The 22390-nt window shown below is 41.1% G+C and overlaps 1 protein-coding gene across 3 annotated transcripts in view; it reads left to right on the top strand.

The window, feature by feature from the left end:
- The first annotated feature begins 4556 nt into the window (after nt 1–4556).
- Nucleotides 4557–22390, top strand: part of LOC133568891 (RNA-binding Raly-like protein) — an 82930-nt gene continuing 65096 nt past the window's right edge. The window contains exons 1-2 of one of the 3 annotated variants that reach the window (XM_061921085.1): nt 4586–4667; nt 5021–5062. The gene's annotated coding sequence lies outside the window, so the exon portion shown is untranslated. Of the gene's footprint in view, nt 4668–4697; nt 5063–22390 lie in introns of those variants that run through there. The other 2 variants (XM_061921084.1, XM_061921086.1) reach the window with 2 other exon arrangements.

Genomic DNA, 22390 nt, shown 5'->3' with positions numbered 1-22390 from the left:
AAGGTAATGACATCTTTAATCTTAACTCAAAAATATTACAAAAACAAAAGTATTAACAAAAGGCGCTCTCAGTGGAGGTTAAAAACTTGGCTATGAAAACTAAAATTTGCACAATGGGAGAACTATGAACATAAAATAAAACTTACAAACTACGGCATGAAAAACTTACTTGGACCGAGAAAGAGCATGGATCATCGGCATGGATAACATAGGAGTGTAGGAGGTGATAGAGGGTGAGTAGAAGGTGATGTCGCCAGGCTGACTGCCTGGCAACTGCAGGCTTAAATGGTGATGTGGTGATTGACGACAGGTGCATGAGTTCAAGTGAATCAGGTGTGTGAGTCGTGAAAACAGGTGAACTAATTGGTAGTCATGGGAACAAAAACAAACCAGGGTGCGCAAAAACAGGAACTAATGGAGTCAAAAACAAAACAGAATGTTGCGATCTGCTGCTCAGATCTACACTATTTATTTTTCCATTTTGTATATTTCTCCGACTCCTTATTTCCTGTTTGCTTTGTCACCATGGTCACTCATCAGTCCACCTGCTAGTCTCGCCCCGCACACCTGCCACTAATTATCACCCTCCTATTTAAGCCAGTCTTCTCTGTTCATTCGGTCTTGGTTCATAAATTGCTCTCATGCAACAAGTGACGACTGCTACTTTTTCTAATTTTATTCTCGCTAGCTCTCACGCTATACCACTTGATTATTCCAGTTTTCATACTGATGATTTGTTTTCTCGTTTGTACTTTCATGCCAAGTTTAGTTTTCTGTTTGTATTTCCTAGTTTTCATACTAGCGTTTTTGGTTTGCCTTTTTATTAGCTCCAGCATTTCTGTTCAGAGCTCTCTTTTTGTTAAATAAATATTTTAAGATCCTACCTTTTGTTGTGTTCACGTCATCGCATCCACGGAGGGACAAACCCGGCATTACCATGCCCACCAGTCCTCACACAGAACATAAATAAACAGAACATGATCACAAAGAAATGACAGGTCTTACTTAAAAAATGCACGCATTTAGTTGTACTCAGTGTTTAAAAAATATTATACGGCTCTCACGGAAATACATTTTGAAATATTTGGCTTTCATGGCTCTCTCAACCAAAAAAGTTCCGGACCTCTGTATTAAACGAACTGCTGTATTAATCATTCACTGATGTCATTGCGCTACAGAAAGAAGACAGTAAATGAACGTAAAGTATGTATTTTTTAACGCTCTGATCGTGGGAGAAGTAGGATTGAATAAGCTTTTCTTCTTCCTACTCCTTTTCGGATAAGATGTAAAGAGAAATGATATGAAGTTGTGTGTTGTATTATACTATAAAAAAGGAAGAACAGAAAGAAAGAACCCGAGGTAATCATCCGTCCAATTATCACCTGCTTACGATTTACACTTCCTCTTTGCACTTCAAGTAAATGCCAACCAACACCACAGCTTTAATTGCAGCACTCAGGCTGGATTCTGCACTATGTAATAATAATACATTTGGCCAATGTCAATCGTACGTATTAATGTGTCCAGAGTGGGTGTGCATTTTACGTAAGTGGAGCTGTAGAGCAGTGTTTTTCAACCACTGTGCCGCGGCACGCTAGTGTGCCGTGAGATACAGTCCGGTGTGCCTAATTTCACCTAATTGGGTTAAAATATGTTTTGAGAACCAGTAATTATAGTCTGCAAATAATGTGCCATTGTTGAGTGTCAGTGCTGTCTAAGGCTCGGCAGAGTAACCGTTATACTCTTCCGTATCAGTAGGTGGCAGCAGGCAAAGATAATTACTAAGCTAAGCATCTACAAAGTTAATTGCTTTGTAGAAAACGATGACGCTGTGTTCCAATTTTTGATTATTTGCGGAACTTTTGTGAGCCTATGGCGTTGCATTTTGTTATATATATATATATATATATATATATATATATATATATATATATATATATATATATATATATATATATATATATATATATATATGTATATATATATATATATATATATATATATATATATATATATATATATATATATATATATGTATATATGTATATATATATATATATATATATATATATATATATATGGAGGGGTCCGGTCCGATCCGGTGGCCATGTACTGCTTGCCTGTGTATCGGCTGGGGACATCTCTGCGCTGCTGATCCGCCTCCGCTTGGGATGGTTTCCTGCTGGCTCCGCTGTGAACGGGACTCTCGCTGCTGTGTTGGATCCGCTTTGGACTGGACTCTCGCGACTGTGTTGGATCCGCTATGGATTGAACTTTCAGAGTATCATGTTAGACCCGCTCGACATCCATTGCTTTCCTCCTCTGCAAGGTTCTCATAGTCATTATTGTCACCGATGTCCCACTGGGTGTGAGTTTTCCTTGCCCTTATGTGGGTCTACCGAGGATGTCATAGTGGTTTGTGCAGCCCTTTGAGACACTAGTGATTTAGGGCTATATAAGTAAACATTGATTTATCTATATATGTATATATCTATATATGTATATATATATATATATATATATATATATATATATATATATGTATATATATATATGTATATATATATATATATATATATATGCATGTCCTCCCCGTGAATGCGTGGGTTCTAGAGATGCGCGGTTTGCGGTCTCACCCGCGGAGTCCGCGGTTTATATAAGTAACTTTTACCGTTCAAGGAGCCATTTAGAACCCGTGTCACAAAGCGAAGAAGACAATAGGAGACGTAAACATTCTCAAGAATGTCTGGCGGCAGTCACCCATTTAATAAGTATTGGGGCGTGCTGTGAAGCCTTTGCCGCCTTCTACAGCATGTACAAACTACTTCGCAGTCCAGCAATATGTTGTGTGTGGCTTCTCCGACACACGAACACGACTGCAAGGCACACTGGGTGACACAGAGTACACTAATGGTTGTGATATAAACAATTTTAACACTCTTACTAATATGCGCCACGCTGTGAAGCCACACCAAACAAGAATGACAAACACATTTCGGGAGAACATCCTCACAGTAACACAACGTAAACACAACACAACAAATACCCATAATCCTTTGGATCCATGACACTTCCTGACTATATTATACACCCCGCTAGCAGCAAATCCCGCCACCCCCTCCCCACCGTGTGTCGGTAAGGTGGGCGGGGTTGGGGGCGCGGGGATGTAAAATATAGTCAGGGATTGTCATGGATGCAAAGGATTATGGGTATTTGTTGTGTTGCGTTTATGTTTTGTTACTGTGAGGATGTTCTCCCGAAATGTGTTTGTCATTCTTGTTTGGTGTGGCTTCACAGCGTAGCGCATATTAGTAAGAGTGTTAAAATTGTTTATATCACAACCATCAGTGTACTCTGTGTCACCCAGTATGCCTTTCAATCTTGTACATGTGTTTGAGGTAGCTGCATACAGCATGTTGCTGGACTGGCCAGCGGTTTGCACATGATGTTGAAGGCATCATAGGCAATGGCTTCAAAGTACGGCATTTTTCTCGTTATCTGGATGAGCACCTTTGGATATTCGCGAGAGCGTCAGCGGCTCCCGTTGCCTTCTTTACTTTATGACACGGGTCAGACTAGCTCTTTTAGTGGTAAAAGTCCCCGACTCTGGATATATAACAACTGGCGGGCGGTTGCGGTTCTGATAAAATATTGGTTCGGTTGGATGGCGGGTGAATGACGACTTTAGTGATGCGGTTGCGGATGATATAATTGCATATCCGCGCATCTCTAGTCGGTTCCCTCCGGGTACTCCGGCTTCCTCCCACTGGGGATAGGTTGATTGGCAACACTAAATGGTCCCTAGTGTGGGAATGTGAGTGTGAATGTTGTCTGTCTATCCGTGCTGGCCCTGCGATGAGGTGGCGACTTGTCCAAGGTGTACACCGCCTTCCGCCTGATTGTAGCTGAAATAGGCACCAGCACCCCCTGTGACCCCATATATATATATATATATATATATATATATATATATATATATATATATATATATATATGTGTTTGTGTGTGTGTGTGTGTGTGTGTGTGTTTTGCATTCTATTTTTAGTTACTTTATTGAGTTTACAACTCCCCGGGGCTGTTTTGTACTGTTTTTGTACTATTTTGACTATTATTATTTGTCGATTGTTTTTAAATAAAGGTTTAGAAAATTTAAAAAATAAGGGAAAAAAACAAAACAAAAAAACGATGTATTTGCACTTTGTTACGTATATATATATTGCATTCTATTTTAGTTACTTTATTGACTTTACAACCCCCTGGCGCTCTTTTGTACTGTTTTCGTACTTGTTTTTTTAATCATTATTATTTCTCGATTGTTTGTAAATGTTGCAGTTTATAAATAAACGTTTATAAAATAGCTTATCCGTGAGCACGAAAGAAAAGCGCAATTTAAAATATTATCCATTAATATTATTATTATTAAAATAATAATAATAAATAAAAAATAATAATACATGCACGTTTGAACCGCCACCACCTGCGAGTCCTTTCAAAATAAAAGTCATCACCCAGGAAGTGTGGGTGTCATTGATGCACGTGCACGGCTGGCAGAGTGTGGGTCACGTGACATCTTGGTCCCACGCAGCAGACACACGAGCAGAGTCTCACTCGTCCTCGACACCATTATTGCTCTCCTTTCCCCTTTAAATACTGCTAACTCCCGCTCGGTGAGTACATTTCATCTCACAGCTTTCCCTTTCTTCTCTTCTTCTTCTTCTTGTTGTGCATGCCTGCGGTGCTTCTTCTTTTTTTTTTTTTTTTTTCTCCCCCCCGAAAAGATGCTGAGTCCACAGCCACGCAGGACAAATACGTGCTCGTGGAATCTTTTTTTTTTTTCTTTTCTTTTCCCAAAGCCATTTTCGTACGATGCCCATCGTGGCTGCTTTTCCGTTGAATGTGAGCGGGTTTCCTGTCCGGTTTTGTGCAATGGCGTTGTTGGAGGGGAGGAGGAGGAATATGAAACAAAAACAAACAAAAAAACAAAACACTTTTTGCATTTTGGAACATTTTCATTTTGCAGCAGCTGAGAGGAGAACTTTGCTGGAGTTCCCGCACATACCAGGTGAACTTTTGTCTTACGAATATAGGAAAACAACTCTCATATTCTTTCACACGGTGGTACCTCCATCTGTTTACTAGCTTAATTCATTCCATCACCTTCTTATTTAACCATCCATCCATCCATTTTCTTCCGCTTATCCAAGCTCGGGTCACGGGGGCAGCAGCCTAAGCAGGGAAGCCCAGACTTCCCTCTCCCCAGCCACTTCGTCTAGCTCTTCCCAGGGGATCCCGAGGCGTTCTCAGGCCAGCCGGGAGACATAGTCTTCCCAACGTGTTCTGGGTCTTCCCCAAGGCCTCCTACCAGTCGGACGTGCCCTAAACACCTCTCTAGGGAGGCGTTCGGGTGGCATCCTGACCAGATGCCCGAACCACCTCATCTGGCTCCTCTCCATGTGGAGGAGCAGCGGCTTTAGTTTTAGCTCCCCCATAGAGATGCGCGGTTTGGGATCTCATCCACGGAGTCCGCGGATGACAAAAAAATAGATTTTAATTATATTCGGGCTGGTGGCGGTTGAACCAACCGGAAATATTTGTAATTCATGGTTGTGGGAATGGTATCCTTTGGCAATCAAAGAGCCATTTAAGACCCGTGTCATAAAGCGAAGAAGTCAATAAGGGATGCTATTATTCTCCTGAATGACTGCCGGCAGTCACCCAGTTAATAAGTATTAGGGCGTGCTATGAAGCCACTGGCTTTGTCGCCTACTACAACATGTACGATCTGCTTGTCAATCCAGCATCATGTTGTGTGTGGCTTCCACAGACCCACGCACACGACTGCAAGGCATACTGGGTGACACAGAGTACACTAATGGTTGTGATATAAACAATTTTAACACTCTTAGTAATGCGCCACGCTGTGAAGCCACACCAATTAAGAACGACAAACACATTTCGGGAGAACATCCTCACAGTAACACAACATAAACGCAACACAACAAATACCCATAATCCTTTGTATTCATGACACATCCTGACTATTTTATACACCCCGCTAGCAGCAAAACCCGCCATTCCCCCCCCCCCCTCCGGGGTTGGGGGCGCGGTGGTGTAAAATATATTCAGGAAATATCACGGATACAAAGGATTATGGGTATTTGTTGTGTTGTGTTACTGTGAGGATGTTCTCCCGAAATGTGTTTGTCATTCTTGTTTGGTGTGGCTTCACAGCGTGGCGCATATTAGTAAGAGTCTTAAAGTTGTTTATATCAAAACCATCAGTGTACTCTTTATCACCCAGTATGCCTTTCAATCTTGAACGTGTAATTGCGGAAGCTGCACACAACATGTTGCTGGACCAACAATCGGCCCGTACATGTTGTTGAAGGTGTCTAAGGCAATAGCCTCACAGCACGCCCATATTCTTGTCATCAGGATGAACGCTATTGGATAGTCGCGGGAACGTTTGCGGCTCCAATTGTCTTCTTTACTCTGTGAAGCAGGTTTAAATAGCTCTGTGAGTGGTAAAGGCGGACAACCTCTGATGTATTTTGGCTGGCGGGTACGGTCCTGATAAAATGTTGGTTCGGGTGGATGGCGGGTGGATGACGACCTTGGTTCTGCGGATGCGGATGATATAATTGCCTATCCGCGCATCTCTACTCCCCCAGCACCCTATCTCTAAGGGAGAGACCCTCCACCCGGCGGAGGAAACTCATTTGGGCCGCTTGTACCCGTGATCTTGTCCTTTCGGTCATAACCCAAAGCTCATGACCATAGGTGAGGATGGGAACGTAGATCGACCGGTAAATTGAGAGCTTTGCCTTCCGGCTCAGCTCCTTCTTCACCACAACGGATCGATACAACGTCCGCATTACTGAAGACGCCGCACCGATCCGTCTGTCGATCCCACCATCCACTCTTCCCTCACTCGTGAACAAGACTCTGAGGTACTTGAAGTCCTCGACTTGGGGCAGGGTCTCCTCCCCAACCCGGAAATGGCACTCCACCCTTTTCCGGGCGAAAACCATGAACTCTAATTTGGAGGTGCTGATTCTCATCCCAGTTAATTATTTAAATTTAGGGCTGGCCGATAAGCTGGCTTTTTAATAATATCTCAATATTTTTAGGCCATGTTACGATACACCATATATATCTCCATATTTTGCCTTAGCCTTGAATGAACACTTGATGCATATAATCACAGCAGTATGATGATTCTATGTGTCTACATTAAAACATTCTTCATACTGCATTAATATATGCTACTTTTAAACTTTCATGCAGAGAGGGAAATCACAACTAAAAGTGTATTTTTGTAATAGTTATTAAGCAGTGGCAAAAACATTCATGTCATTTCCAAAACAGAAATTGTCAGAGACATTTTAAAACAAGCTATTAGTGCACTTTTGTGCATGATGTCACTAAGATGACATATGAAAACAACACTAAATTAAAGTGCACTTTTTGTACAGGACGCCACTACAATAGTTTAAAACACATAAAGTGCACTTTTGTGCATGATGTCACACAAGTTATTTCAATAAAAAATGAGCTGCATAATAGGAAATCAAATAGTGTATGTCCTTCGCTATGTGGTAGGTTCCTGCGGACGTTATCTCCTGTTGTTGACTATTTTTTTCATTCGGTGTTGATGTGGAAATGGTTGCTTGAGCATTTTGTTGGTGTGGCACCAAACAAAGATGTTGACATGCAGAGTTTCAAGCACTCTTCATTCCCCAGCGAGTGACTTTTCAAATAATGCTACAAATTAGCAGTAATGCTACTTTTTGCGGCATACTTGACATATTTCGGTTGTCTGTTCAACATCTTCTTGCTTTAAGCCAAACCACCGCCAGACGATGCACCCCGTGCTGTTTTTCCTGGGAATTAATATTTCATTCGTTACCAGATTTGCACCTTCTTTCTCTCTTATTACCACTCGCACCGCTCCGCTAGCACCACAGCTGACGTTACCCAGGCCGCTACCTCTCTGCTCTGCGAGGGCGTATGACGTTGCACGCGCGACAGTATGTGACGTATGTAAGAAGGCACGCTTGTTTTATGTCTCTGTGAGAAGCAGAGACAAGAAAGATTGAGAAGTGTAATTAATGCCTGAAGCTAAAATCAACTGTGTGAGAACGTATACTCCAATATCACCATAGAGTCATTTTCTATATCGTACAGAGACAAACCCGCGATATATCAAGTATATTCCATATATCAGCCAGCCCTAATTTAAATACATTTAATCCCGCAGGGTTAATGTTATGTACGACAAGGAGGGAAGAAGAGACGGCGCGACACAGGAAGTATCGATTCTACTAAATTTGCATTAAATCAGGTTGTTTTAGCTAATAGTCATGCTGCAAGATCCAGCATGTTGCATTCAATGTTTATTCCCATTCATTTCCCGTTAATGCCCATGTAAATTTTCCGACATTGAATATTCCCGGAATTTTGCAACCCTACCCCTAATACTTGGTTAATATTCAAGTCACGAAATGTAAATGGAGGATCATTGGCGCTTTTTGAATGGTTATTTATCAGATTTTATGTGCGGAATAGTGGAGCTTTCATTGGCTGCGCTGTAAGCAGACTTTTATTTACGTTTATTTGATATTTAGAATGCATTAAAAAAGTACAATTCAACCGTCATTGTGTCTTTCATAATGATTGTGGAATCTAGGAAAAATTCCCCAAAAAGTGCGGTTCCTCTTTAATGCCTAAAAAAAGCGGAGAGACTTCTCACCTTTCAAAATACCCCCAAGTTAAAGGACTACCACTGTAGAATAGAATCGAATAGAAAGTACTTTAGTGATTCCTGTGGGAAATTCAGCACATCAGTTTGCTCACAATAGACAATAAACACTTAGGTATTTTTACATGTGAATAATGTAAATACAGTCTATTATACAGCATTATTCACATGTGAATAATATAAATACAGTCTATTATACAGCATAATTCACATGTGAATAATATAAATACAGTCTATTATACAGCTTTATTCACATGTGAATAATATAAATACAGTCTATTATACAGCATTATTCACATGTGAATAATATAAATACAGTCTATTATAAAGCATTATTCACATGTGAATAATATAAATAGTCTATTATAAAGCATTATTCACATGTGAATAATATAAATACAGTCTATTATACAGCATTATTCACATGTGAATAACATAAATACAGTCTATTATACAGCATTATTCACATGTGAATAATATAAATACAGTCTATTATACAGCATTATTCACATGTGAATAACATAAATACAGTCTATTATACAGCATTATTCACACGTGAGTTATATAAATAAAGTCTATTATACAGCATTATTCACATGTGAATAACATAAATACAATCTATTATACAGCATTATTCACATGTGAATATCACAAATACAGTCTATTATACATAATTATTCACATGTGAATAATATAAATACAGTCAAATATACAGCATTATCCACATGTGAATAATATATTTATACATTTACAGTACATGTGTATCTAAACTCAGAAGATGCAGTTTTTAGTTTACATTTCATGCAACACAGTGCTGCAAAGTTGTTGTGCAGAGTCTACATTTTGGAATATTTGCAGTGTCTGCCAACTGAGGCGGGCACAGCTGCGTGTCTCCAGCGCGCACACACACACACACACACACACACACACACACACACACACACACACACCTGATTGTGTGAGATTGTGTATCGATAACTGACAGTCAGACATGGCAACTTGAAAGCTGCGTTAATGAGTTGACAAGGCATGAAGGAGGAGGAGGAGGAGGAGGAGGCTTGGCGAGGTCAAATCCATATGCTGCGGTTGTTCATTATGTTAAAGATGCTGATGGATTTGATTAATTGCTTGACCTTGGCGGCGGCAGCTGGAACTCATGCAAGCAGAATGGCAACTCCGCCCGTACAAGGCCTGACTAATGCAACATAATGTTGTTTTGTTTGTTGATGTAAGTTGTTTAAGTCATGGAGTCAGGCAGGCTAAGGATTTACATTGCAGGTCTTCATTCCGATTTAATGCCTGTTTTGAGGTGGGGGGACCAGGGGGGTACAAACAATCAATAAATTAGGGGGGAGGGGCACCTAAAAACGACACAAACAAAAGCAAGCACCTTCTTCTATATGTAAACCCATAGATGCAAATAAACACCACTCATGAATCATACAGAAAACAATAACTGTATCTCGTAAATAAAATGCCAAATTAGTTTTGTAGCCAACAGCTGTTCATATGTAAAACTTAAACAATTTAAAAATGGATGAAACTAGTGCTGGGCAATATGGCCTTTTATTAATATCTCGATATTTTGAGGCCATGTCATCATACACCATATATTAGGGGTGTAGCGGTACGGGTATTTTATCGAACCGTTTCAGTACAGGGTTTCCGGTTCGGTGCGGAGGTGCACCGAACGAGTTTCCACATGGACATATTAAGTAGCGTACTGCACGTTGTGTAAACAATACTCAAAATGCCGGACATTTTGTTATGGTTAAACAAGAGAAGTGATGGCAAACAGACACCAGGTGGCAGTAGTGTACAGAGATTTATTATATATGAAGTAAATATATATATACATATATATAATACTACTACTACTAATAATAATAATAATAATAAACAATACTAATAAACTATAGAATGGTGTGTGTCAAAAACCCAAGAGTGTGTATGGTGTAAGACTATGTGAAGTATTTAATTGGAGCGTTTTACCATAAGTGTTGGAGACGCGGTGCTGTCAGACAAGGGCGAGGCAGACAGGATTGTTCAGGGGCGGAAGCGGGGTCGAAAGGCAGGAGCGAGTCGTCGTTGTCCGGGGGCGAGCGAGGAGTCGAGGAACGAAGGAGGCAACCAGAGAAAGAAGGAGATCCGGGGAAAAGTGAGACGCACAGCTCACTTTCCAGGCGAGGGAGGGTAGGTTCACCATATGAGAACAGCCGGGTCAAACTCGTTTCGCAAAATGTTATTTTTATTAGTGCATGTCTAGAATTTCCGCCGGGTCAAACTCGTTTCGCCAAATAATTAGCATATGCCTAGAATTTCCACCGGGTCAAACTCGTCACGTCACGAGTGACACTTCACCTGTCATCATTTTCTAAATGGAGGAGGCTGATTTCAATCATTTGAAATTGCATAAAGGGAAGAAGATTAAAAGCTATTCAGTAGGATTTAAGGTCCAAGCTATTGAATATGCTAAAAAGAACAGTAAGCAGCTATGTTTTATTAATATACCGTAGCTGCGTGTGTCAAATATGAGTCATTAAAGGACTCCTGCCTCCTGGTGGTAGAGGGCGCTAGTGATCCTTCTTGCGACTACTCGGCTGCAGAAGAAGTGACAACAAGCAGCGATCGTTTATTTTCTCCTCTCGCTTGCACTTTTAACATGGAGGATTACATATCTAAAATAAAACTGTTTTCTAAACTGGACTTTCAATGGAAGCAGGAGGTAATAAAGGCAGATCTCCATCGAGACAGAGAGACTTTTAAAACTGAAGAAAGATAAGGAAGACTTCTATAAACAAGTTATCGATGCTTTTGATCAGAAGGAGCTGCGCATGGACTTCATTTATAAGTAAAGGTAAGACCATAATAACGTTTTTTTTTATTATATGTGCTTGTCATGATGGTATCCTTACATCAGACTCAAATTGATAAGCGCAGGCCTAATTTGCCTTTGGTAAGCGCCGGAGTGAGAAGAGGTTTTAAAATAATTAGCGCATGCTTACTTTTACCGCATGCCTTTGGTAAGCGCCGGAGTGAGAAGAGGTTTTAAATTAAGTAGCGCCCCGGCGGCAATTCAAGGAAATACTGTACGTGCTGTATGCGTACTGTAAGCTCGGAACCACAAAAATGCTGGATCACTATTTCCTGAGTCCTTGGATGGCGCTGACCACCAGCCATCAATCATTGGACAGGAAACCGATGAAAAAGTATTTTGATCCGCTGCGGCTTCCAAACTGAAAGGTCAAAATAGAGATTAGACGTGTCTTTTTTTTCTTTCTTTTTTTTTAACACAAGCCTGCGTGTGGAAGATAACAAGGAGAGGAAACCCATGAATGCGTCGACGTTTATGGTGTTGTGTTCCAACATGCAAGTGCCAATAATTGCCGCTGCGTATTACAGATCCTGCTGTCTGGCAGGGATGTGGCCGCACTTTAAAGGCCTACTGAAATGAGATTTTCTTATTTAAACAGGGATAACAGCTCCATTCTATGTGTCATACTTGATCGTGCTTTCGGTCCCCATAGTCATCATTGTCGACGTCCCACTGGGGTGAGTTTTTCCTTGCCCTAATGTGGGCCGTACCGAGGATGTTGTTGTGGTTTGTGCAGCCCTTTGAGGCACTTGTGATTTAGGGCTATAACAATAAACATTGATTGATTGATCATTTCGCGATATTGCCATATTTTTGCTGAAAGGATTTAGTAGAGAACTTTTGGTCGCTAATAAAAAAGCCTTGCCTGTACCGGAAGTAGCAGCCGATGTGCGCGTGACGTCACGGGTTGCGGAGCTCCTCACATTGTTTAAAATCATAGCCACCAACAGCGAGAGCGTTTCGGACCGAGAAAGCGACGATTTCCCCATTAATTTGAGCAAGGATGAAAGATTCGTGGATGAGGAAAGTTAGAGTGAAGGACTAGAAAAAAAAATAAAGACGGCAGTGGGAGCGATTCAGATGTTATTAGATAGATAGATAGTACTTTATTAATTCCTTCAGGAGAGTTCCTTCAGGAAAATTAAAATTCCAGCAGCAGTGTACAGAGTTGAGAGCAATTTAAAAAAAAGAGTAAAAAGTAAATAATGGGGGTTTAAATGCAAACAAAATAGAGAAATATTAAAAAAAGAATAAAAACAATGGGAATAACAATATAACAGTAAAATAAAAATATAACAAGAAAAAGTAGGCAGTTTAGACACATTTACTAGGATCATTCTGGAAAATCTCTTATCTGCTTATTGTGTTACTAGTGTTTTAGTGAGATTATATAGTACCTGAAAGTCGGAGGGGTGTGGTGACCGCCAGTGTCTCTGAGGAAAGCCACGTTTCTCGACGAGGCGACGCGAAGGCAGCTGTTGGGGCTGGGCTGAGCTTTTTTCTCCCCTCCTCCACGGTGGAAGCATCCCACGTTCGGGGGCGGCCGGTCGGAGGAGGCAAGAGAGTCCGCAGCTGCCTCTTTGACAGGTGCACGAGGAACGACGCAAGCTATCCGTTCATGTCCACGGTAAGAGCCGACTTATTACCACAATTTTCTCACCGAAACCTGCAGTTTGACATGTGGTAGAGAACCATGTTCACTTGACCGCTCTGTTCCACAGTAAAGCTTAGTAGAGAACATCGACGATAAAGTTCGCAACTTTTGGTCGCTAATAAAAAAGCCTTGCCTGTACCGGAAGTAGCAGACGATGTGCGCGTGACGTCACGGGTTGTGGAGCTCCTCACATCCGCACATTGCTTACCATCATGGCCACCAGCAGCGAGAGCGATTCGGACCGAGAAAGCAACGATTTCCCCATGAATTTGAACAAGGATGAAAAATTAATGGATGAGGAAAGTTAGAGTGAAGGACTAGAAGAAGAAAAAAAGACGGCAGTGGGAGCGATTCAGATGTTATTAGACACATTTACTAGGATAATAATGGAAAATATCTTATCTGTTTATTGTGTTACTAGTGTTTTAGTGAGATTATATGGTACCTGAAAGTCGGAGGGGTGTGGCCACGGGTGTGGTGTCCACCAGTGTCTCTGAGGGAAGCCACGTTTCTCGACGAGGCGACGCGAAGGCAGCTGTTGGGGCTGGGCTGAGCTTTTTTCCCCCCTCCTCCACGGTGGAAGCATCCCACGTTCGGGGGCGGCCGGTCGGAGGAGGCAAGAGAGTCCGCAGCTGCCTCATTGACAGGTGCACGAGGAACGACGCAAGCTATTTGCTCATGTCCACTGTAAGAGCCAACTTATTACCACCATTTTCTCACCGAAACCTGCAGTTTGACATGTGGTAGAGAACCACGTTCACTTGACCGTTCTGTTCATAGTAAAGCTTCACTGTCATCTTTAGGGAATGTAAACAATGAAACACCGGCTGTGTTTGTGTTGCTAAAGGCGGCCGCAATACACTGCTTCCCACCTACATCTTTCTTCTTTGACGTCTCCATTATTCATTGAACAAATTGCAAAAGATTCAGCAACAGATGTCCAGAATATTGTGTAATTATGCGATTAAAGCAGACGACTTATAACTGGGATCTGGGCTGGAACAAAATGCCCGCTACAATCCGTGACGTCACACGCACGTGTCATCATAGTGTGACGTTTTCAGCAGGATACTTTGCGCGAAATTTAAAATTGCAATTTAGTAAACTAAAAAGGCCGTATTGGCATGTGTTGCAATGTTAATATTTCATCATTGATATATAAACTATCAGACTGCGTGGTGGGTAGTAGTGGCTTTCAGTAGGCCTTTAACGCCACATTCAGCGCTGGTCGTCTTTTCAACAACAACAACAACAACAACAACAACAGCAACAACAGCAACCTCAGCGTGTGCGAGTGCACCACATGCCGCCTTCTGTTGTGAGGCGTGCCGTCAGCCCCGCGGCGTCTCTATCTCAGCACCACGGCCAGCGTCTCTCATCCCCTCCTTTTTGAAGGAGATGGCGTTTGATTTCAGCACGGCGGACAGACACCAAGACTTTATTACTCCGGCAGCTGGAAGCAGTCGATTTTAGCTCAATGTCTGGAGTGTCTTTGCTGGCTAACCTTTGGCCCTCGCCGTGGCGCACGTCTGATGCTATTTCAAGCTCGCTGACCCCCATTCCGAGGGGCTAAAAAGAGCCTCGACGCCCAGATAAGAGACGAAATGAAAATGTGTTCGCACAATGGCTGCTTGTTTACCTGGAAAATGACTTTTTTTTTCTAGATTTGGCCGCATTGGCTCTGAATGTGTAGCTGCGATAAAAGCATTTACAAATTTACAATCAATTAATCAATGTGTACTTATATAGCCCTAAATCACCAGTGTCTCAAAGGGCTGCACAAGCCAGAACCACATTGTCGGTTTAGAGCCCACATAAGGGCAAGGAAAAACTCACGACCCAGTAGGATGTCAATGTGATTGACTTTGAGAAACCTTGGAGAGGACTGCAGATGTGGGTGATCCCCCCTCTAAGGAAAGCCATGGGCGTCGAGTGGTTCTAGCATTATATTGTGAGACTCCAGTCCATAGTGGATCTAACATAATAGTGAGAGTTCATTCCATAGTGGATCTAACATAATAGTGTGAGAGTCCAGTCCATAGTGGATCTAACATAATAGTGAGAGTTCATTCCATAGTGGATCTAACATAATAGTGTGAGAGTCCAGTCCATAGTGGATCTAACATAATAGTGTGAGAGTCCAGTCCATAGTGGATCTAACATAATAGTGTGAGAGTCCAGTCCATAGTGAATATAATATTATAGTGAGAGTCCAGTCCATAGTGGATCTAACATAATAGTGAGAGAGTCCAGTCAATAGTGGATCTAATACAATAGTATGAAAGTCCGGTCCATAGTGGATCTAACATAATACTGTGAAAGTCCAGTCCATAGTGGATCTAACATAATAATGAAAGTCCAGTCCATAGTGGATTTATTATAATTGTGAGAGTCCAGTCCATAGTGGATTTAACACAATAGTGAGAGTACAGTCCATAGTGGATTTAATATGATAGTGAGAGTCCAGTCCATTGTGGATCCAACATAATAGTGAGAGAGTCCAGTCCATAGTGGATCTAACATAATAATGAAAGTCCAGTCCATAGTGGATTTATTATAATTGTGAGAGTCCAGTCCATAGTGGATTTAACACAATAGGGAGAGTACAGTCCATAGTGGATTTAATATGATAGTGAGAGTCCAGTCCATTGTGGATCTAACATAATAGTGTGAAAGTCAAGTCAATAGTGGATCTAACACAATAATGAGAGTCCAGTCCACAGTGGATTTAATATGATAGTGAGAGTCCAGTCCATAGTGGATCTAACATAAAAGTGAGAGTCCAGTCCATAGTGGATCTAACATGATAGTGTGAGAGTCCAGTCCATAGTGGATCTAAGATAATAGTGTGAGAGTCCAGTCCATAGTGGATCTAACATAATAGTGGGAGAGTCCAGTCCATAGTCGATCTAACATAATAGTGAGTGCCCAGTCCATAGTGAATATAATATTATAGTGAGAGTCCAGTCCATAGTGGATCTAACATAATAGTGCGAGAGTCCAGTCCATAGGGGATCTAACATAATAGTGAGGATCCAGTCCATAGTGGATCTAACATAATAGTGTGAGAGTCCAGTCCATAGTGGATCTAACATAATAGTGTGAGAGTCCAGTCCATAGTGGATCTAACATAATAGTATGAGAGTCCAGTCCATAGTGGATCTAACATAATAATGTGAGAGTCCAGTCCATAGTGGATCTAACATAATAGTGAGAGTCCAGTCCATAGTGGATCCAACATAATAGTGAGAGTCCAGTCCGTAGTGGATCTAACATAATAGTGAGAGTCCAGTCCATAGTGGGTCTAACATAATAGTGTGAGAGTCCAGTCCATAGTGGATCTAACATAATAGTATGAGAGTCCAGTCCATAGTGGATCCAACATAATAATGTGAGAGTCCAGTCCATAGTGGATCTAACATAATAGTGAGAGTCCAGTCCATAGTGGATCTAACATAATAGTGAGAGTCCAGTCCGTAGTGGATCTAACATAATAGTGAGAGTCCAGTCCATAGTGGATCTAACATAATAGTGAGAGTCCAGTCCATAGTGGATCTAACATAATAGTGAGAGTCCAGTCCATAGTGGATCTAACATAATAGTGTGAGAGTCCAGTCCATAGTGGATCTAACATAATAGTGTGAGAGTCCAGTCCATAGTGGATCTAACATAATAGTATGAGAGTCCAGTTCATAGTGGATCTAACATAATAGTGAGAGTCCAGTCCATAGTGGATCTAACATAATAGTGAGAGTCCAGTCCATAGTGGATCTAACATAATAGTGAGAGTCCAGTCCATAGTGGATCTAACATAATAGTGTGAGAGTCCAGTCCATAGTGGATCTAACATAATAGTATGAGAGTCCAGTCCATAGTGGATCTAACATAATAGTATGAGAGTCCAGTCCATAGTGGGGCCAGCAGGAGACCATCCCGAGCGGAAACGGGTCAGCAGTGCAGAGATGTCCCCAACTGATGCACTGGCGAGCGGTCCACCCCGGGTCCTGACTCTCTACAGCCAGCACTTCATCCATGGCCACCGGACCTGTGCCTGAGGAGAAAATAAAATAAACAGCAGATCAACTGGTCTAAAAAGGGGAGTCTATTTAAAGGCTAGAGTATATAAATGAGTTTTAAAATGGGACTTAAATGCTGAGGTAACATCTCTAACTGTTACCGGGAGGGCATTCCAGATCACCCAGCTGGGTATTCAGGGCTTTTGGACTCTGGGAATCACCAATAAGCCCGAGTTCTTGGAAGGCATATTTCTTGCCGGGACATATAGTACAATGCAATGGAGCTAGACCGTGTAGTATTTTATACGTAAGTAGTAAAACCTTAAAGTCACATCTTAAGTGCACAGGAAGCCAGTGCACTGGTACTTTACGTGGATCTTTAGCTTTAAAAAGTATAAATGCCTTAACTCAGTGGCCTAGTGGTTAGAGTGTCCGCCCTGAGATGGGTAGGTCGTGAGTTCAAACCCCGGCCGAGTCATACAAAAGACTATAAAAATGGGAGCCATGACCTCCCTGCTTGGCACTCAGCATTAAGGGTTGGAATTGGGGGTTAAATCACCAAAAATGATTCCCGGGCGTGACCACCGCTGCTGCTCACTGCTCCCCTCACCTCCCAGGGGGTGATCAAGGGGATGGGTCAAATGCAGAGACTACTTTTGCCACACCTAGTGTGTGTGTGACAATCATTGGTACTTTAACTTTAACTTTTATTTTTTAACTACTTTAACTTTAATTTCTTACTGATGTTGTAACTGTAATGTGTGTCCTTAGGCCCTGTTTATTAGCATCAAACGAGACAAAAATGTGTCCCCATTACTTTTTTTTTTTGAGAGAAGCTTTTGAAGTTGCAGATTTTTTTGTTTTTGTTTATTCTTCTTCGGTCAATGGTCAACAAAGCAAACAAACAGTTGTACATTCATAGATTGAAAATAAAAAATGTTGCAGACCGAAAAGGTTTAGGCTGAAGTTAAACACCTATTGCGCCTAACCCTGTAAACAATTTCAAGGACAAAATAAACTTTCGAAAATTATAAAATGTCCTTTGCACAACTTATTATAAATACACATTATAAACAACATTATAAACAACATGAACGTAGTTTAATTTTATACACAGTACTGGCATGTGAAATATCCCTGTATTTTCATGACCTCATGAAGGAAAAAGCTCCTTCCCCAAAGACGTGATCTCACGTCCGACCCGCCTGCGCCCCCAACTTCATGCCCTCATCTATACGCCTAGACAAGGTTGTCAAAAGTATCCATAAATTATTATCAGCTCAACAAATACTTGGACACCTGCTTTTTGACTTCAAACCACGGCCGAGTCATACCAAAGACTATACGAATGGGAGCTATTTTTATAGTCTTTGGATGGCAACCAATTCAGATGTTATTAGATAGATAGATAGATGGATAGATAGATAGATAGATAGATAGATAGATAGATAGATAGATAGATAGATAGATAGATAGATAGATAGATAGATAGATAGATAGATAGATAGATAGATAGATAGATAGATAGATAGATAGATAGATAGATAGATAGATAGATAGATAGATGGATAGATGGATAGATAGATAGTACTTTATTAATTCCTTCAGGAGAGTTCCTTCAGGAAAATTAAAATTCCAGCAGCAGTGTACAGAGTTGAGATCAATTTAAAAAAAAAGAGTAAAAAGTAAATAATGGGGGTTTAAATGCAAACAAAATAGAGAAATATTAAAAAAAAAACAATGGGAATAACAATATAACAGTAAAATAAAAATATAAAAAGAGAAAGTAGGCAGTTTAGACACATTTACTAGGATGATTCTGGAAAATCTCTTATCTGCTTATTGTGTTACTAGTGTTTTAGTGAGATTATATAGTACCTGAAAGTCGGAGGGGTGTGGTGACCGCCAGTGTCTCTGAGGGAAGCCACGTTTCTCGACGAGGCGACGCGAAGGCAGCCGTTGGGGCTGGGCTGAGCTTTTTTTCCCCCTCCTCCACGGTGGAAGCATCCCATGTTCGGGAGCGGCCGGTCGGAGGAGGCAAAAGAGTCCGCAGCTGCCTCATTGACAGGCGCACGAGGTATGACGCAAGCTACCCGCTCATGTCTATGGTAAGAGCCGACTTATTACCACCATTTTCTCACCGAAACCTGCAGTTTGACATGTGGTAGAGAACCACGTTCACTTGACCGGTCTGTTCCATAGTAAAGCTTCACCATCATCTTTAGGGAATGTAAACAAGGAAACACCGGCTGTGTTTGTGTTGCTAAAGGCGGCCGCAATACACCGCTTCCCACCTACATCTTTCTTCTTTGACGTCTCCATTATTCATTGAACAAATTGCAAAAGATTCAGCAACAGATGTCCAGAATACTGTGTAATTATGCGATTAAAGCAGACGACTTATAGCTGGGATCTGGGCTGGAACAAAATGCCCGCTACAATCCGTGACGTCACACGCACGTGTCATCATACTGTGACGTTTTCAGCAGGATACTTTGCGCGAAATTTAAAATTGCAGTTTAGTAAACTAAAAAGGCCGTATTGGCATTTGTTGCAATGTTAATATTTCATCATTGATATATAAACTATTAGACTGTGTGGTCGCTAGTAGTGGCTTTCAGTAGGCCTTTAACGCCACATTTAGCGCTAGTCGTCTTTTCAACAACAACAACAACAACAAATGGGAGCTATTTTTATGGTCTTTGGATGGCTACCAAAAGCGCCTTATTGCAGTGAAACTTGCCAAGGGACATGTAAGCAAATATTAACATTGTTGTATGTATACTTTTGATTGGTCACATTTTCACTACAACCATAATAAATTCACAAAAGAAGCACTTTTGTGAGCAACAAGTATGTGCTCCAATCACTACATCACAAAAAAATAAAAGTTGTATAAATGCTTGGAAACTCCAGACAGCCATGACATTGTGTTTTTTAAAAGTGTATGTAAACTTTTGATCGCGACTGTATATACTTGCAGTGTGTATATAAAATGTTAATGGAGGGTTTTGAAGTTGTTCTACAAACCCCGTTTCCATATGAGTTGGGAAATTGTATTAGATGTAAATATAAACAGAATACAATGATTTGCCAATCCTTTTCAACCCATATTCAGTTGCATATGCTACAAAGTCAACATATTTGATGTTCAAACTCATAAACTTTATATATTTTTTGAAAATAATAATTAACTTTGAATTTCATGGCTGCAACATGTGCCAAAGTAGTTGGGAAAGGGCATGTTCACCACTGTGTTACATCACCATTTCTTTTAACAACACTCAATAAACGTTTAGGAACTGAGGAAACTAATTGTTGAAGCTTTGAAAGTGGAATTCTTTCCCTTTGTTTTATGTAGAGCTTCAGTCGTTCAACAGTCGGGGGTCTCCGCTGTTGTAATTTACGCTTCATAATGCGCCACACATTTTCCATGGGAGACAGATCTGGACTGCAGGCGGGACAGGAAAGTACCCGCACTCTTTTTTTTACAAATCCACGCTGTTGTAACATGTGCTGAATGTGGCTTGGCATTGTCTTGCTGAAATAAGCAGGGGCGTCCATGAGAAAGACGGCGCTTATATGGCAGCATATGTTGTTCCAAAACCTGTATGTACCTTTCAGCATTAATGGTGCCTTCACAGATGTGTAAGTTACCCATGCCTTGGGCACTAATGCACCACCATACCATCATAGATGCTGGCTTTTGAACTTTGCGTCGATAACAGTCTGGATGGTTCGCTTCCCCTTTGGTCGGGATGACACGATGTAGAATATTTCCAAAATCAATTTGAAATGTGGACTCGTCAGACCACAGAACACTTTTCCACTTTGCATCAGTCCATCTTAGATGATCTCGGGCCCAGAGAAGCCGGCGGCGTTTCTGGATGTTGTTGATAAATGGCTTTCGATTTACATAGTAGAGCTTTAACTTGCATTTGCAGATGTAGTGATAAACTGTATTTAATGACAGTGGTTTTCTGAAGTGTTCCTGAGCCAATGTGGTGATATCCTTTAGAGATTGATGTCGCTTTTTGATACAGTGATCGAAGGTCACGGTCATTCAATGTTGGTTTCCGGCCATGCTGCTTACGTGGAGTGATTTCTCCAGATTCTCTGAACCTTTTGATGATATTATGGAGCGTAGATGTTTGAAATCCCTAAATTTCTTGCAATTGCACTTTGAGAAACGTTGTTCTTAAACTGTTTGACTATTTGCTCACACATTTGTGGACAAAGGGGTGTACCTCGCCCCATCCTTTCTTGTGAAAGACTGAGCATTGATTGATTGATTCATTGATTGATTGATACTTTTATTAGTAGATTGCACAGTTCAATACATATTCCGTACAATTGACCACTAAATGGTAACACCCGAGTAAGTTTTTCAACTTGTTTAAGTCGGGGTCCACGTTAATCAATTCATGGTACAAATATATACTATCAGCATAATACAGTCATCACACAAGTTAATCATCATAGTATGTACATTGAATTATTGACATTATTTACAATCCGGGGGGTGGGATGAGGAGCTTTGGTTGATATCAGTACTTCAGTCATCAACAATTGCATCAACAGAGAAATGTGGACATTGAAACAGTGTAGGTCTTATTTAGTAGGATATGTACAGCCAGCAGAGAACATAGTGAGTTCACATAGCATAAGAACAAGTATATACATTAGAAGTACATTGAGTTGTTTATAATCCGGGGAGATGGGATGTGAATGGAGGAGGGTATTAGTAAAGTGTTGAAGTTGCCTGGAGGTGTTGTTTTAGAGCGGTTTTGAAGGAATACAGAGATGCACTTACTTTTATACCTGTTGGGAGTGCATTCCACATTCATGTGGCATAGAAAGAGAATGAGTTAAGACCTTTGTTAGATCGGAATCTGGGTTTAACGTGGTTTGTGGAGCTCCCCCTGGTGTTGTGGTTATGCCGGTCATTTACGTTAAGGAAGTAGTTTGACATGTACTTCAGTATCAGGGAGGTTTTATAGACTAGGCTCAGTGCAAGTTGTTTGACTCTGTCCTCCACCCTGAGCCAGCCCACTTTGGAGAAGTGGGTTGGAGTGAGGTGTGAT

This window comes from Nerophis ophidion, linkage group LG14 (assembly GCF_033978795.1).
Source record: "Nerophis ophidion isolate RoL-2023_Sa linkage group LG14, RoL_Noph_v1.0, whole genome shotgun sequence".
Lineage (NCBI taxonomy): Eukaryota > Metazoa > Chordata > Actinopteri > Syngnathiformes > Syngnathidae > Nerophis > Nerophis ophidion.
This window is presented reverse-complemented; position numbering and strand designations above follow the sequence as displayed.